A 16,534-nucleotide genomic window follows, 5' to 3' on the forward strand; every position below is an offset into this window, starting at 1 on the left:
GTAATGTTCAATTGTGAGTCAAAAAGGCCATTAAAATGAATAGTCATGTCTTCAGAGCCCAGATATTATGTTATAGTGACATGTACAATTGCAGCTCCCAGCAGGCTGTAAAAAACCACATTAATCTCGAGTTAGAATATGAAACCATCACTATATCTCCTTTCACAAGACAGGCAAGCACATGCCTTCAAAACGTGATACCGATGGCAAGCTTGCCAGCCTATGTCATGACACAGATATCCCTCCCTGTTCAAGAGATTATATGACTAATCAAAGACAGCACAGGTTAGTAAATAAAAACTAGATGGAAGAATGGAATAAACAAAGACGGAATGGAAAGGTCAAGATGCTCTCTGACGTAAACTGTGCAAATAGACCTGTTAGTGCATATTGTGTAACAAACCTAAATTATTCATTACAATTACTTTTAAAGTCAGCATGAATTCAAATATCACCATATCGGTTTTCTAAATGTTATTGATCTTATTGTGGAACAATTCATCCATGCATGCATTTCACTTATTTTATTTTTATTGATTTACTTTTTTTTTTCTAATCAATTGGATGTACAATCAAGAAGAAAGGATCTGTCACTAACGTTACTTCAGTTTCATCAACTTGAGCACACAATTTTACGTAGATTTGGTAAAAAATAACAATGAATCAAAATTAACTGTGTACTTTAACATTGCTGTTCACACTCCTGCTTTGTGAATGGTTCATCAGAAGCACCATTTACAAAGTAGTAGTAAAATAATAAATATATAGAACTATCAAAAATCAAATTATAGTATGTAACAAGTCACTTCTCATGATCCAACTAAATCCAGAAAATCAAGTCCAGTCCCACGTTTTTTTTTTTTTACACAAGGAACTTGGAAACACATCGGATAACAGAAGTAAAAAGAGAACGCTAAATAATAAAAAGGAGACATATCCTTAATTTGCCTTCCGCAAATTTAGTGCACTGATTCCTATACTACACGTATCTAGAAGCAGTGTAGTATACAGTGAAGGTGGATGTTTAGAAGTTCTCGCCGAACATACGAGAGAATCACCCAGCGCATATTAGCACAGACAATATTGATCTTCCCTGTGATGTGCAGTTCAAGAGAAGCTGGATGAAAAAAAGTCAGCCGCCATTTTGAAACTGTTCCCCCACTGGGCTACAGAGCGTACTCACTCTCAACACCAAAGAGAAGGAGGCCTGTCATGTCTGGCATGATGAGCTCAAAGTCTGGTCATGGCCTGGAGCGTCAGCAAGGCATCTGGCCCAAAAGCGGCCTGGAAACAAACAGTCTCTCAAGTGGCTGACAGACACACAGAGAGCTCAGACCAGCCCCACACACCAGACAGGTGTCAGCCCATCCTGACATGAATGACATCCAGGATTGCCCCAAAAAACAGCACTGCAAACTGATGAAAGTCGTCAGAAGCTTCTTTTTTTCTGATCAGAGAAAGCATCTACGTCTAGTCCGTGGCATTATTTTCTTTCTCTCTCTTTTTTCCCCTGTGATAGCACATGCAACCTTTTAAAAGCATTTCCAAGACATGTATCAAGGAAGGTTTATTTGAGTGACTTGAAACTAACTACAGCTGGGAAAAAATTACAAAAACATGAAGTGTTTTGTAGGGACGTGTCACCGTTTCAATGTCTACGGAGCTGTCTGGAAGGCTGATGAGTTATGACAGGATACGGTAAACCTATCTGATTTAACTGCTGCGTCTTGCTTCACAGCTGAGAAAAGGGCCAGATCCCTTGTGCTTTTGGAGGAGGTGTGATGAAAGTAGGAGCAGCCTACTTATCACATTACCTTAAACAAGCCCGTTGACTGTTGCTTCCAGCTGGCAAGCAAACGCGACCAGGCAGTGGCTATTGTGCCACCGGCAGGCTACTGTTCCCGCTGCCAATATCAGGTGATTCAGAGATATTATTTTATCCTGTGTTGGAGCGCAGGGTTACATTTGTGACTTCTATGCACTAGGAGAGGAAGAAAGCCTCAAGAATAGCTTATTGTTGTCAGCTTGCATCTCAGCATTTGTTTGGCAGCCGCTGGCCTGTCTGGCAGAGGCGAACGGAGGCTGGAAAGGAATCCGCACCTCTGCAACACCTGCAGAGAGGGCTGGCTCACATCCACCCTTCCTTGTCAATAGAGCAGCGGCGGTGCCGTAACCCTACCCCTCCTTTTGCAGTCCCTCAATGCAACCCACAGTCCAGAGCGTACTGATCAAACACAATAACCAGACACATCCTTCTCACGGACCGAGTTGCGAGACACAACGTGAGCTCCGCGCCTGACACGCACAGAAGCTGAAGCGCTGAGTTTCGGTCGCAACGGAGTTACTACTGTGATTTCACCTCATGACTTCACATCATTTGGAATTTATGGTTTACACAGGGTGAAACTTGATGGCTGCTAGGGGATGTTATCATGCTTGAATAAGTCCAAGTAATGCTTTAATCCCAGCTATTAGCCTTGTCTCTATTATTCAAGGGCTAACGTTTATACGGCAAATTCTGACTTACAGTTCAGCCTGAATTAAAATGTCTGAGGTTTATGGCACCCTGGACCTGTTTCAAGCACTTAAAAATATGTGACAACCTTATTCAGGGCAACAGAGCCATGAATCTGTCAGCTCCACAGTGAAAGCCAGCTTCCCGAAGGTCACATGCTGGGTATTAATAGCCAGACACTAATGTCAGAAGTCACAACTGTCCTCAACACCTGTGCAATATAATGTTAATTAAAAAACAAGATGGAGCCCAGTCCGTCATTTCACTGGGTAAATCGTCCTCTCTGGTTACAAACCTCAACGCGTTCATTACAATTTATTACTCCATCAACATGAGGAAATCCAAGAAATGACTAAAACTTTCAAAACGCCAGTCAAGCTTAAAAATAAGATGCATAAATTGCCATTCATTAATGTCCAGTGCTCAATCACCACTTTTTTTTCCACTTTCCAAGAAAACTGGCTGCCACAATGCTAGGGTGTTCTGGGTGGTTGCTAAGGCACGGTGGTTGTTTTTATGTTGCTATGTGGTTGCTAGGGTGTTTTGGGTGGTTGCCAGGATGCTGGTTTCTGTGTGGTTGCTAGAATCAAAGTCCCTTTAAGGCAAGTCATCTCACTCGGCAGCCATCTTTGAATTGCCTCTCGGGCTTGCAAGTGCAGCTCCTATCTCTTTGAATGGGGAAAAAAAGTTTTGGAAAACTACAAAACTGTTCGCAAAGCTTATGATTAAATTTCATATTTGAAATCACCAATGAAATCTGACAACAAATGTATCCTAAATGTTTATTTTGCTCAAATAGTGTTAAAAAAGCTTATTTCTCAGGCTAGCCCAGCCAGTGTGCATGCGCAGTCCTAGGCACATGTCTCAGAACGCTGTTTCTATAGCAACCGGGACTTCTAACCATACATATGTATATATATATCTTTTGCTCAGAAATCGGGGCTTCATTTGATAGAGCGGCCATACTGAGTGTTGCATTTTACCCCATTCAAAACTATACGAGTGACACGTCTTGGGCATTCTTGGAGTGATACATCTTGGGTATTCTATAGTCTTTGCTAGAATGTTCTGGATGGTTGTTCTGTTGTTATGTGGTTGCTAGGGTGCTCTGCAGTTCTTTACTGATCCAAAGCTAACAAACAAACAAAAACAAACACACAAATAAATAGATAAATAAGTTATTGGCATATTTTAAGCATAAATCTAAAATGACTTGGTGCAGTTTGTGCATGTATACTGCATATTGAACTTAGACAGTATAAATATTTATTTTACTGGAAAACAAGACAAAATTACTCATTTGACTCAAGCTGAACAATTTGATTCTTTATGTACGTGCACTAATGGTGTAGGATGAGTTACACAGCCTATTTTAATAGTTTGAGGTTTGTGGATTTGAAAGGGGTCTTTCTCTTCCCTCAATCTCTTTCTCTGTCTCTTCCAAGTAAGGGATGAATGTGGTGTGAGTATCACTTGACCCCACTGACCTGCAGGTGACCCCAGAGGCTCACAGGGTTTGCAGGAGGCCTGTGATCTGATGGCTCAGAGACTCTCTCCTTTCACAGTGTGAATGAGGAGAATGGGCCTCCCTCTCATAGGCCATTCAACAGTGTGGAGGACTGCTGAATTAAGAATGCACAGTGAATAATGAAGACTATTGACCCTAACAGTCCCAAATATACACACCTGAGATGGTGTATATACTCACAAATACTGACTGCAAATGTACTATGTTTCTTTTAGACCACAATGCTTATTATAGAGTTGTTAGCTTAGCAACATGCTCATGCCAAATTCTACTGAAATTAAAAGTGGAGTCTCTGGTGCACTTAAAAATGCATAAAAATTACATGCAGAGTTGTCTTTTTTTTGCATTTTAGTATGTAAAAACAGCATGGATAAAGCTATAAACCAACAGAAGTTGATTACTTCTATATGTTTTGTTCATGTTTTGTTTGGAAGGTGATTAGACGAACATAAAATATGCATATTAATTCTAGAGAGCATTTCATTGGGCAAAATGGGATATGCCCCTGAGTGCAAGTTATCTTATAAAAGCTGTGTGTGTCAACTTTTAGGAGTACACAAGCTTAATGATGGCTACTGATGTCCACAATTTTTCTCATGGGCTCTTTAAATTTGGACTTTTGTGGTCTAACGGGGCAGTATTTCAGCAACACAGATGAATTTGCCAATGTAAAGTGTTTTAAAACTGTCTTTTATGAGGTTAATTATGAGGTTAATTTTAAATTAGAACGCAGCTGCCCATGTAGGCAGTACATGGTAAAGCAGCTCACTAATATTAAAAATAGGCTTATATACATAACAGATGACTACAACACATACAAACTTCCATTATCCAATCAGCACTGCAGTCTTGCATCAGTATGTTAATGACTTGTCAGCTCTGACCCAGTGCCGATGAGAACAGAGAACGTTAATGCAGTGCACTTGTCTAGTTAATCTCACACAGGCCTTGGCTGTTTGTTCTCAAACAGAGCAGATCTGAAATCTCACTCCACCCCATGCTTTTGTGTGCAGATCTACCTATTATCACAGGTTTACCCTGCCTGACCCCTCACAACATGAATTATATTCCCATCCTCCTGGCGAGAAGAAAAACGACCAAAGCGATGCTCCTGTAGGCCTCGTCTATTGGCACGGCTCTCGACGCTGCTTCGTTCACTCAGCTTTCTCATTAATCTTCTCCATCCAAATGCCTAAATTACTGCTTTTATGGACACATTTACCGTTCACACACTCATTCAGTTTCAGCAGCCCGAGGCTTCTTGTACTCTGGTTCTTCACCACCCACACAGGCTGTTTATTTACTGCTGGGCTTGTTAGTAGTCATTAAACTCATCTAAAATAAAAGTCAACATTGTCAAAGCAGTAATCCGGTTTTATTCGATGGCTTGTCTCGTAAATAGAGAATATTAATTGACTAATGCAATTACGTCATAGGCAGGGTGGCAGCGTACGTATGCAGCGCTGAGAGTGATTGATTATTTTATGGCATTCTGAGCAGCTATATTCTTGTCGGGATCTCATAAAGCCCTGCTATATCTGGATATAACAATGCTGGGATGACAAGTGGGCTAACCAGAGATTGGGAAATGCAAGCTGTCTGATGCCTAATGATAAAAAAACAAAACAAAACAACAAATATGCACCGACGTTGAGCTTAATTGAACTTAAGCGCTAGATTAAAAGAATCCGGACGCGACGCTGTCGCCGGCTGTCAAATGTCCTCCTTCCTCCTTAACATATCAGGAGGTCAAACAATATGAAGGTTATCGGCGGCCGTATCAAAATAAATTACGCTCGGGAGTGTCTCTCGCTGTCGCGTGGCGTCTTAATGATGCAAAGTTAACACACACTAAATAACAGTGCCTCCTAGCATTGACAGCCTCAGAAATAATTGACCAATATGTTGCAGGCTGAGATACAGTGGGCTGAGAATCCAATCGTGCAGCTGACAGAATGCATTGAGCATGCCACTAAATTCTGCATTATACACAAAGAACTGGCAGGTCAGGGAGCTGACTCCTGTGAGCCATTATGTGATGCCATCAATGAGGCTAAATTACCTGCCTCTCCACAATATGCTCCAGTTAACTAATTTCCTGACAGCTCACTGTCTCACAAGAAAAGCACCAAATTCACTAGCTGTCAGGTGCATGATGGACTATTCCTCTTTTTCATTCGCTTCCTCTATTTGAAATGGCACTCCTCGCAGCAGCCCCTTCAGCAAGAATATGTGGAGATTCACTGCAAATGCACAAGCAATGAAGTAAACCAGATTATAAACAAAGCCCAGAACGTGTATTAGCTGCTATTAGACGCTATTAGACATGGGCGAACGATGCCGAACGGAAAATGAGAAAGCGCAAATTACTGGTAATTTTGCCAATATTTGAAAAATTTACATACGAGGTGTGCTATAAATCACGCGATCATTGCGTTTCGGCCCACAGATTTGTCGCTGTCGTTCGCATTCCCTCCCAACAGGAAAACAAAAAGCCTACAAAAGCTTCGCCTCCACAATGAGGCCGCGGAAACAGAATCCTCAGGTAGACAAAGTCGACTTTTCCCTGCCAGAACACGTGCACAATGGCGGCGGCAGTGGTGGCGCTGTCGAAGCCTTCCTTAAAGCGAGCCCGTATTACCAAACAATGCCGCGCGACAAAGAGACACCCACCAAGGAGTAGAACATTGTCTGCTTAAAGTTCACAATACATGCCAGCGTTTGTCTGCTTCGCCTTTTCTTCTCGCGCCTTTCTTCTGTGGACTCTGTGTGTATGTTCCTTTACAGAGGTGGGCTATCATTATCTCAGGAATGACAGTAGGTGGAAACGCTATCTTTCATTACACAGAGCATAAACAGTGTAATCTATCAGCTCTGTCAATCAGGATGATTGATTACGGCCTGTCAGAGAGGAGAGTGACATATTAGAAAAGTTTTGTTAACAATGCCTATTGCAAGTGGGGCCTGCCACAGAGGCAAGTGATTAATGTGTTGTCAGGCTGTAATCCCACACCGCTGGCTAATGAGGCAAGAATTTATCATCTTTACAGACTGGCAGATGTCAGAAGGAAAGGAATCCAAAGTGCTGGAAACAATATACTGTTTCTTACCGGGCCTGACGTGTCTGACAAGCTTTAAAAACCACAAAGAGGCCTTGTGTAAGCAAAAACTTGAATAGGGCAACTTTCCTTTTGGCATCCTCCTCAAATTCTGCAAGTCAACAAGTATTGCTCTGAGCGAAGAGTTCCCATAACTTCAGCCCCTTTTGTCAGGCCAGTCAAAGTGCTGCTACAAAGAGCTTTTCAATTACTCCTCCATACACGACGTGTGAAATTTACACACCTAGTTCTTGTTCGCGCTTCTGATTCTCTTAAAAACTCCAAACATGCAGAACATATATGTATATAAACACACACATGTAAAAACCTTCTTAACTCATTAAAGTAAGGGGAGGTGTAATGCGATCATGGCTAGTTGTTTTTAGTAGCGGAAGGCTTAGAAAAGAGCTGAGTGGGAATCGGTCACGGAGGCTTGTTTGGGTTCGACTGGCCCCTGTAATAAGAGTTCCTGCTGCCTCTTTGGCTCCAGCTCTCCTGCAGGTCTGAGATTCAGGGCCCCAACAGAGAGCCACTGACATGGGGTGAGAAAAGCTCCGAGCCCCTTGGGAGAGAAAAACACTCAATCTCTGTCACGGGCCACTTTCACTGCCGCCAAGCACCGCATACAATTAGTGCTGCTCTTTTACATGCAGCGCACCGCTATATGTGAATATGAAGATGTTTAAGAAAATGTTTATGGAAAGAAAAAGCGGTAACACTTTAGATTAGGGAACACTATTTACTATTAACTAGTTACTTATTAACATGCATATTACTAGCATACTGGCTGTTTATTAGTACTTAATGCACATATTAATGCCTTGTTCTATGTGATCATATTCTAGAGTGCTAACCTAATAAAAATAACTTGCTCATCGATAAGCAGCAAATTAGGAGTTTATTGAGGCAAATAAATGCATAATAATTAACATGTAAATAATAAACGGTAATCAAATATGTTATTGAAAAAAATATTTTACTTCATGTCATGTACTTCAAGTCACTATTATCAATAAAACTAGAAATTTGAAGGGAACATTTGAATTTCAGAATGTATTGTATTTTTTATTGTATTTTGCTTTAATGAGCACTAGAGTGTTGAAGTTTTTGAAAACCCGATGAAAACCCGTTGTTGAAAACCCAAAACCAATGTTATTTGGCATGATTTCATAATCATAACATTTTTTAATCATTTTGTAATAACTTGTTTAGGAATATATATTGTGTGTGGGGTTTTATTTAAACAAACTTTCGGTATTTAACAAATATCCTGAACAAAATGCATTTCTAAATTAAGAAGAAATTATTGAAATGAACAATATTAAAAAAATAGTAATTTCTGTACTGTATATTCAGGAATTTAGAACTGTTTGCACAACTATTTTGCATTTAATCAAAGTTCCATACATTCTCCAGAGGTATAACATTTTATCTAAGGGCCTTTAGGGCAGATCAACTGAGCGATAAAGTGCTATCAGTATCTACTCACCCTAATGAAACACAAATTGAGTGTTACAATTGCAACATTAGCGGCACTGGCTTATTTGCATGTGTTTATAAATCACAATGACACAATTAGCATTACATGATACAATCAGACGCAGGATTATTTTAAATATGCCTAATGATCTGGCTCTATCTCCAAACTCTAACACTGGCGCGGTCCTGAACGGCAACATGCACGCATGCTGAGGTCTTTCAGAATAAGCCATCTGTGTTTAATTAGCCTGGCAACATCTTACAATCATCAGAGGAAAACTGAAAAGTTAAACTGTAATTAAACTATGAGTGCTGGCGCTGTGGGACATGCTTGTCTGTGTCTCTGTAATTGCAAAAACATCATTGAATAAGTGTTGGGACTTAAAAAAACAACAGCTCATTTAGTAGTGCAAGCAGAACCGTGCTGTCCACTTCCACACTAACAGCAAAAGCACGGAGGGCATCCGTCAACTAGAGAAATCCCAGCTAGTCATCTTTAGTTCATTATTACTCTCACTTGACCAGGCCTTGACTAAACAAAGAAAAAAAGTTAAACATTGCTACTTATTCAGGCCAGAACTGCCCACATAGATGGGAAGACACTGTCTGATTGACAAATAAAGTGACCAATCACAGTTTGCTTTGTTTTAATGTGCCATTTGGGGCTGGTTTACCTGAACTAGATCATACTACAATAACAGACTGGCATGTAAAACATAAAATAAATGTTAGCCAGATAAATAAGTACTGTCAAGTTTTGTGTGATAGACAGTACGTTAGATGAGATGAGACTAATTATGACTAAGCAGTTATCTGGTTTATGCAAATCAAAATCCAGGATAATATCTATGGTTATTTCTGTAACCGAATACTCTGATGTCAATGACAGCACATTTTCGCTCTGTTATGGTTGTGTTTAATGCGAGGAACAAAGCCTTGACAACGTCTAAGCTTGATACTGTAATTTTTACAACTACATTTAGTCATATCTCATAGCAGTTGAGCAAACGCAAGGGACAGATGGGCTGTTCTCCCTCAATTTCCATTAAGCAATGCAAATGGGAAACATCATTGTGGCTGTTCAAACAAAACTCCTCAAAAACATCTGCTTGTTTTCAGGCCAAAATATGCAATTTATCACTTGTGTAATAAGAGTGACGTGACATTGAGGTCATCCACCCCTATCTCTCGGCTTTGTACGGGGCCATAAATCAATCGTGCAGCTATTACTAACAATTAACTGTGCTTTAAAGTTTTACAGTCTGTTTATGATGTGCAATGTCATGTGATTTATGTGGACACAATGAGTCACTGGCTCTAATTGCGGCTGTTTTTTGCGGACTGTGCCCTCACAGCGACCTCCCAAAAACTCCAGCTGCCAGAGCACTTTCAGCGGCCCGGTCCCCCGGCGGTCCAAACACTTCACTGCTTGACACCACGGGCCAGAAGGAAAAATGTGTCCCAGCCCTTGTCCCTCAGGACAGATGAGGGGAAATCCAAACCATGTTTTCTGACACATGGGGGAGACAGTGTTCTCATAGCTACGCTCTTCCCACACATGAAGCACAGCGATCGTAAAAATGGTGATGGAAAGAAACTGTGATTTTGATCGATACTGCAGTGACTTGATGCCATGTTTATGTTAATGATCCCCTTTTTACTCTTCTACTATCAGAGGAATTTGGGTTAATAATAATAATATTAATAAAGAAAACAATTATTACATTTAAATTACTAATGGTATTTCTACTATTACTACTACTATTATTATTATTATTATTATTATTATTATTATTATTATTATTATTATTATATAAATTTAATGATAATAATAATATTTATACAATTATTGAGTAACCGAAAATTACTAATGGTACTATTACTACTACTACTATTAGAATATTTAATCATTATTATTATTATTATTATTATTAATAATAATAATAATAATAACAAATACAAAGAAAAATAATAAAATTATTAATTAAAATTAAATTACTAATGGTATTACTACTATCACCACTATTAAATATAAAACTATAAAATTTTATTATAATAATAATAATAATAATAATAATAATACCTATAAATCATATTTTTATATATTAACTTTTTATTATAATAAGCATTATAAAGCATTATAAAAATAAAAATAATTTCCCAGTCTTTAATTCATGATTGACTGATAAACAAACAAACAGTCACACTTTATGTTAAGGTCCAAGTCTCGCTGTTAACTATTAACTATGAAATTTGCCTCAATAAACTACTTTGCTGATTATTAATAATTAGTAAGGTAGTTGTTTAGTTTAGGTATTGGGTAGGAGTAAGGGAACTAAAATATGGTCATGCGGAATATTAATGTGCGCTTTTTAAGTACTATACTAAACAGAAAATATGCTAACAATATGCATGCTAGCTAAATAGTGAGAATTGGTGTTTAAAAAAAAACAGCAACTAATAAATAAAATTAGACAAAAGTGGCATTAAACATACAATCAAATAATTGATTGTAGTCATGTGTATGCGTGTCCTGGGATCAGAAAATCACAGATTTATTGGATCTGTACACATACCAACAACAAAATAAACATTCGCACACAGGCTGCAAACTTGCATAAATGCACAAACCGCTGCAAGTTCGTGCACAGTTGTGGCTTGTTTAAATTTAACAGTGCTGATGACAATGTATGCAGTAAATCTGCCTGTTATCTTTGTGGATCAGCTAAACCGTATCACCCGTCAAGTTAGTTTCAGAGTCTCAAAAATTAGTTTAGGTTGTCTGTAGAAAATGACAGTAACGACTGTTTCCAAGCAATCTGTTTGGCCAAATTGCACTTCCCATTGCAACGATATTTTTATAAGTGTCTTCGAGGAAAGATTTATCCATAAAATGATTTAGCAAACACTGAAAGTACATTGGCGCTCAATTCTACAGCCTGCTGTTTATTATGTTTAAATGCTTCAGGGAAGTCATAATTCTCACATAGAGAGATGAATATAGCACCATGCCGCAAGAGGGATGATACAGAGAGAAAAAGAGAAGTATTCTGTCCATCTCGCTTTCTACAGAGCATACAAACCGAAAAATACAATAATCACATGCTATCAGGCAGCGTCACTGAGGTGGTCTGTCTTAGTTTGGCTCTTTTATTTTGCTGTCTTGATATGAACTCTGACGAGAGGCAGATTAATATGAAAAATGCAGAGAGGAGATCGACCTCATAACTTTCCTGGATCTGCCAACATGGATTACGGAGAGCCGAGTTTGTGTGACTAGAACTGATGGGACTCAGCACTGACTCGAACTCCTCCAGTTGGGCCGTCTGTTTTTCATTACCCAGGAGAAGGATGTGGGAGAAATTGTGTATCGCGGTGAGAAAATCAAGTCAAATGCTTCATCCAAGCATAATCTAGCTGACATTTCAGAGCCATTATATCCTTACGCGGCTACCAAACGTTTCGTCGAGAAGCAGCTACATGTCTTCATTAAAAAAAGTGTCCTTCAGTTGCTTAATATTTATTTTTGAACACTGTACAAAAGAGCTTCTAAAATAAGTGACCAAAGTTGTCAGTTTTTGTAGACATGGCAAGTTAAAGTGAATGATTTAACAATGTTATGAAGGTTTTGCTGTACTTCAAGGAGCCTAAATTTAACCACAACTTTTGTTTTTGGTCTCGGTGTGGTTTCACACCATCACATTCCATGACCTCTGAGTCCTCTGAAAAAATTATCACATTACGGCATTCCTGCACACCCAATTTCCCAAAAGTACAGCTTAAGGCTTTTCACTTTCCTTCTCTTAACAGTGGTTTTGAGAAAGGAGATGGAAAAAATCCTAAATACCCTTTCTGGATTTCCTTGTTTACCTGCAGGTAGTTGTTTATCCCTCTGTCCTTTTTCTATCTCTCTCTCTAAGCCGGTCAGATCACTCCATTTCATCACTCTAGAAATCCAATAAAACACAGGCCCAATTACGCTGTCCTCATAACTACAGCTCGCAAAACGACCTCCCTCCCTTCCAGCACACATCAGCCATGCAGAGACACCAGACAACAACAGCGAGACAGCTCATTTTCAACCACTTACATTAATATATAGTTGTAGGACCACCAGTGCATGGTGGGAGGAAAAAAATCAATGCAGAAGAGAAAGAGATTTGCAACAGGCTGTAATAAATGTCACCTTGAGCTAAATTGCAAAGACGCTAAACATTTCAACACATTCAGTAAGTGCAACGTCACTTTGGGAGACAATAAAGTGAAAACTCTTTGAATGTGATAAGAGCAATTTCTGTCCAGCTATTTACACTTTGGGTATAATTTGAGACTCTTGAAAAAGGTGAAAAAGTTTCAATGTTATGCTATTCAAATTCCTTGGACTTTTATCAAAACCTTGCCATGTATCAGTGTACCTAATATCACAGCAGGAAGGCAGCTTAAAATGTGGCCTTTAAATATTAAAATTCAAGTATATTTATTTAAATAAATAAATAATATGCAACATGCATGTTTTTCTGTATTTTTTATTTATTTATTTTTTTCCTGTCACTTGAAACTAAAAAATGTTCCTTAAATTGTAATTCAAGTGATGAGACATCTTGCACTAAAAAAAGCTACATAGTCCGTCAAGATTACACTGAAATGATCAGAGACTTTCCTATAATTCAAAAAATAATTTGGTCTTTTGTGACACTGGGTCTGCATTACAGAAGGAAATGCAGAGCGGCAGGTGCTACAAGAAAGCACAAGATTTGATGAAATTTCATTCATCTCTCTCTCTCTCTCTCTCTCTCTATATATATATATTTATTTATTTATTTATTTTATTTTTTTCCTGGTATTTAGGAATAATACTGGCTATTTTTTTAATACCCATGACTGGGCAGCTTACAAACCTGATCAGCCAATGGGTGAAATGCAAATAGCGGTTTTTGCAACTTAATTTCAAATCAAGCTCTTTGTGGACTGGGATCGCCATTTTCATAGGACAACAAGAAACAAAGCACATTAACAATCAGATTAGATTTCATTTTGCAGGTAAAAAAAAAATTAAATTTAAAAGAAGCCCGAAGTTACAGGATTTTCTTCATAAATCGTTTTTTCAACCTATAACTGTATATTCATACAGCCCCTCCAACATATAGAAATAAATAGAACAAATATAATTCAGATATTTCTTTCTTTCCGTAAACATGCAAAACTGAACAGACAGAGGAAACAGTGGGTAAGACCTAACAGACAGGCATAGAGGAGACATTCAAAGACTACCACAATGCTACAACAGCAAGCTGTCGGTACAGGACTCCGGTTTGATGACAAATTTGGAAAGCAGGAAGAGCTAATTACAGTCTGCCGTAACAATGTTAACGCCAGCATGTCTTTAAATGCAAGACACCCCACTGGATGAAGAATAAAAACAAACACATAACTAATTATGCCATCATCTTATCGCTCGTCGCTGGCGCTCATTAATTGGTGACCTGCACTATTGGTCAGTAGACAATCGGCATGATGATGAAGCCAATTAGAGACAGAGAGTACACATGCCCCACAGAGCTTGTTATGGCTGCCACATCATGTCTCATCTAAATCAAAACAAATGCTAGGCAAACGTTGGCGTGACAGCTGTGCCAGGCACAGACATGGGACATTAGAACCCGGCCAACCTTCTCCCTCGCACAAGGCCTCTACAATAGCAGTTATTGTGGAGAGGACAGAAGCCTTACAGCATTACAGCAGTGTGTTTCATCTGCTCAAGTGTCTGACAGTGGACAGGCCAGAGATATTCTTGTCCTTTTACTGTAGAGTTTAGAATCAGGTTTAACTTCTTAACATAAGTGATTGCATTAGGTACAATGAATTTACTAATCTAAGTTAACATTAGTTTCTACATATATTTATTAGCATTAGTTACCGACATTAACATTAACTAAAATAAAAACACTTATAAAGCATTTGTTAATCTTAATTTCAACATTTACTAATATAATACATGCATAAACTTGTCAAAGTTGTATTTCAAGTTTAATATTAATATATTAATATTAATTGAAACATGAATTAACTATAAACAACAGTATATTTATAAATTAACATTAACCTTGAATGATGAATGCTGTACAAGTCATTTTAGTTCATGAGTTAGTTCACAATGTTAATGAACTGAATTTAATTTTAAAGTTAACTGAAATGTTATTCACAATGTGGGAAATTGTCTCGCTTCACAATATTGAACATATTATACAAACATAAAAGGCATAAAAAATACAATTATACTGAAAAATAATAAAAAGATATAGAAGCGTGACATGTTAGCAGTACTGTGTGATAACAGATTACATGTAATCTGGATTACGTAATCAAATTACAAAAAAAAGCACTTGTAATTCGAGTATTACATTTTAAAAAAGTGCATAATCAGATTAGTTACATATTTATGGATTACATGATTACATATGGCAGTAAATCATTCATAATTTATTGATTCTCCATAATTCTTTACTCTTTTAAATGATCCTTTCTAAAAATCTTACTGTATCATACTTTTGACTATATTCACAAATGTTGTGGAAATAAATTTGCAAACCATGCTTCTGAGTTTGAAGGAAAATAGCACCTAGAGCAATAGCAATTAGACCATGTATGAAACAAATAAAGATTTGTCAGTCGAACCGTTAAAATATTTGAGCCTACTTGAGATATCTTGCTTTCTAATGTGGTTTAAATGTGGTAAATTTATGGTAACTTTAAAACATGTTTGATAAAAAGTAATCTAAAAAGTACTAAGAATACATTACCTAAAACAAGTAACCTAGATTATGCTACTAACTACAGTTTTCATCGTGTAATTTTGCAATGGACTACAAGTTGTAAGTAATCTACCCAGCTCTGCATGTTAGGAATGATTTGTAATATGTTTAGATGTTCATGTGTCTAGAAACACACACACAAAAAAAGTAAAACATGATGCACTGGTTAAAATGCAAATTAGCTTGTTTACATAGACCAAAACGTTAAAACAGCACAGACACATGTTTTGTGTGAGCATCCTCTAAATCTACCTCAGTCAGAGTGACAAACTCAATAACAAAATGGATCACAGTTGACTGTAGTCCAAAATAAAACAAACTATTTATTGTCGTCTAATGCCTTTTTTTGTAATGCCTATTCAATACTGCACTCATCTGCCCCAAAAACGGGAAAACGTCAGGTTTGCATTATACAATTACCATGTTGAAAAACAGAACGCTTTGTATAAGATTAACAGTTCCTAAAATGTTCTGGATTACTTCGGGTAAACTTTTGGATTAGACGCAAACACTGCATAACTTAAAAAAAACTAAATCCATAAACACTGTGTTGGTTCCCAGATATATAAAACAGTGGACTATTTCAACAGCATGCCCGCTAAGAATTAAATCTTGAAAATGCTCAATGGTTGTGCTTAAAATGGATCTACTGTGGCATTACGTTACAGTTTTATTGGAAATTGTTTTACTTCATATGTGATCATTTATTCATCTCCATCACTCTCAAAATGGCATGTCCTGAAATGTCTCGTCTTATTTGAGTGGACAGATTGCACAAGACTTTATATTCCATTCTCCAATCAGCTTTTTCTCATTTTCCAACCAACAAAATACCCTTCAAACTAAAAACATGCCTGAATGAGGTTAACTCATTGCATGGTTTTCACTTTTTCTGTCACTGCAATGCTGAAGCAAAATAAGTGACTTCAGCATCATGCAAACAAAATATATACCAGCTTTGTCTGAATGTTGACTGTGATACATATTCTGTTCTTAAAACACTGCATCAAATTACGTGAGCATCCACATGCCTATTTGCTTCTCTAACTCTCGGGAAGTAGTGAATATAAAGACCTGGTTCGACCACAAGCTAAATATTTTA

At 37.9% G+C, this 16,534-nt stretch overlaps 1 protein-coding gene across 1 annotated transcript in view; it reads right to left on the reverse strand.

Annotated features, from left to right (window-relative positions):
• The window catches only part of LOC306882604 (leucine-rich melanocyte differentiation-associated protein-like), a 305,855-nt gene that overhangs the window by 83,376 nt on the left and 205,945 nt on the right, over positions 1–16,534 (reverse strand). The window lies entirely within an intron of this gene.

Source organism: Barbus barbus (assembly GCF_936440315.1).
Source record: "Barbus barbus genome assembly, chromosome: 16".
NCBI classification, from domain to species: Eukaryota; Metazoa; Chordata; class Actinopteri; order Cypriniformes; family Cyprinidae; genus Barbus; species Barbus barbus.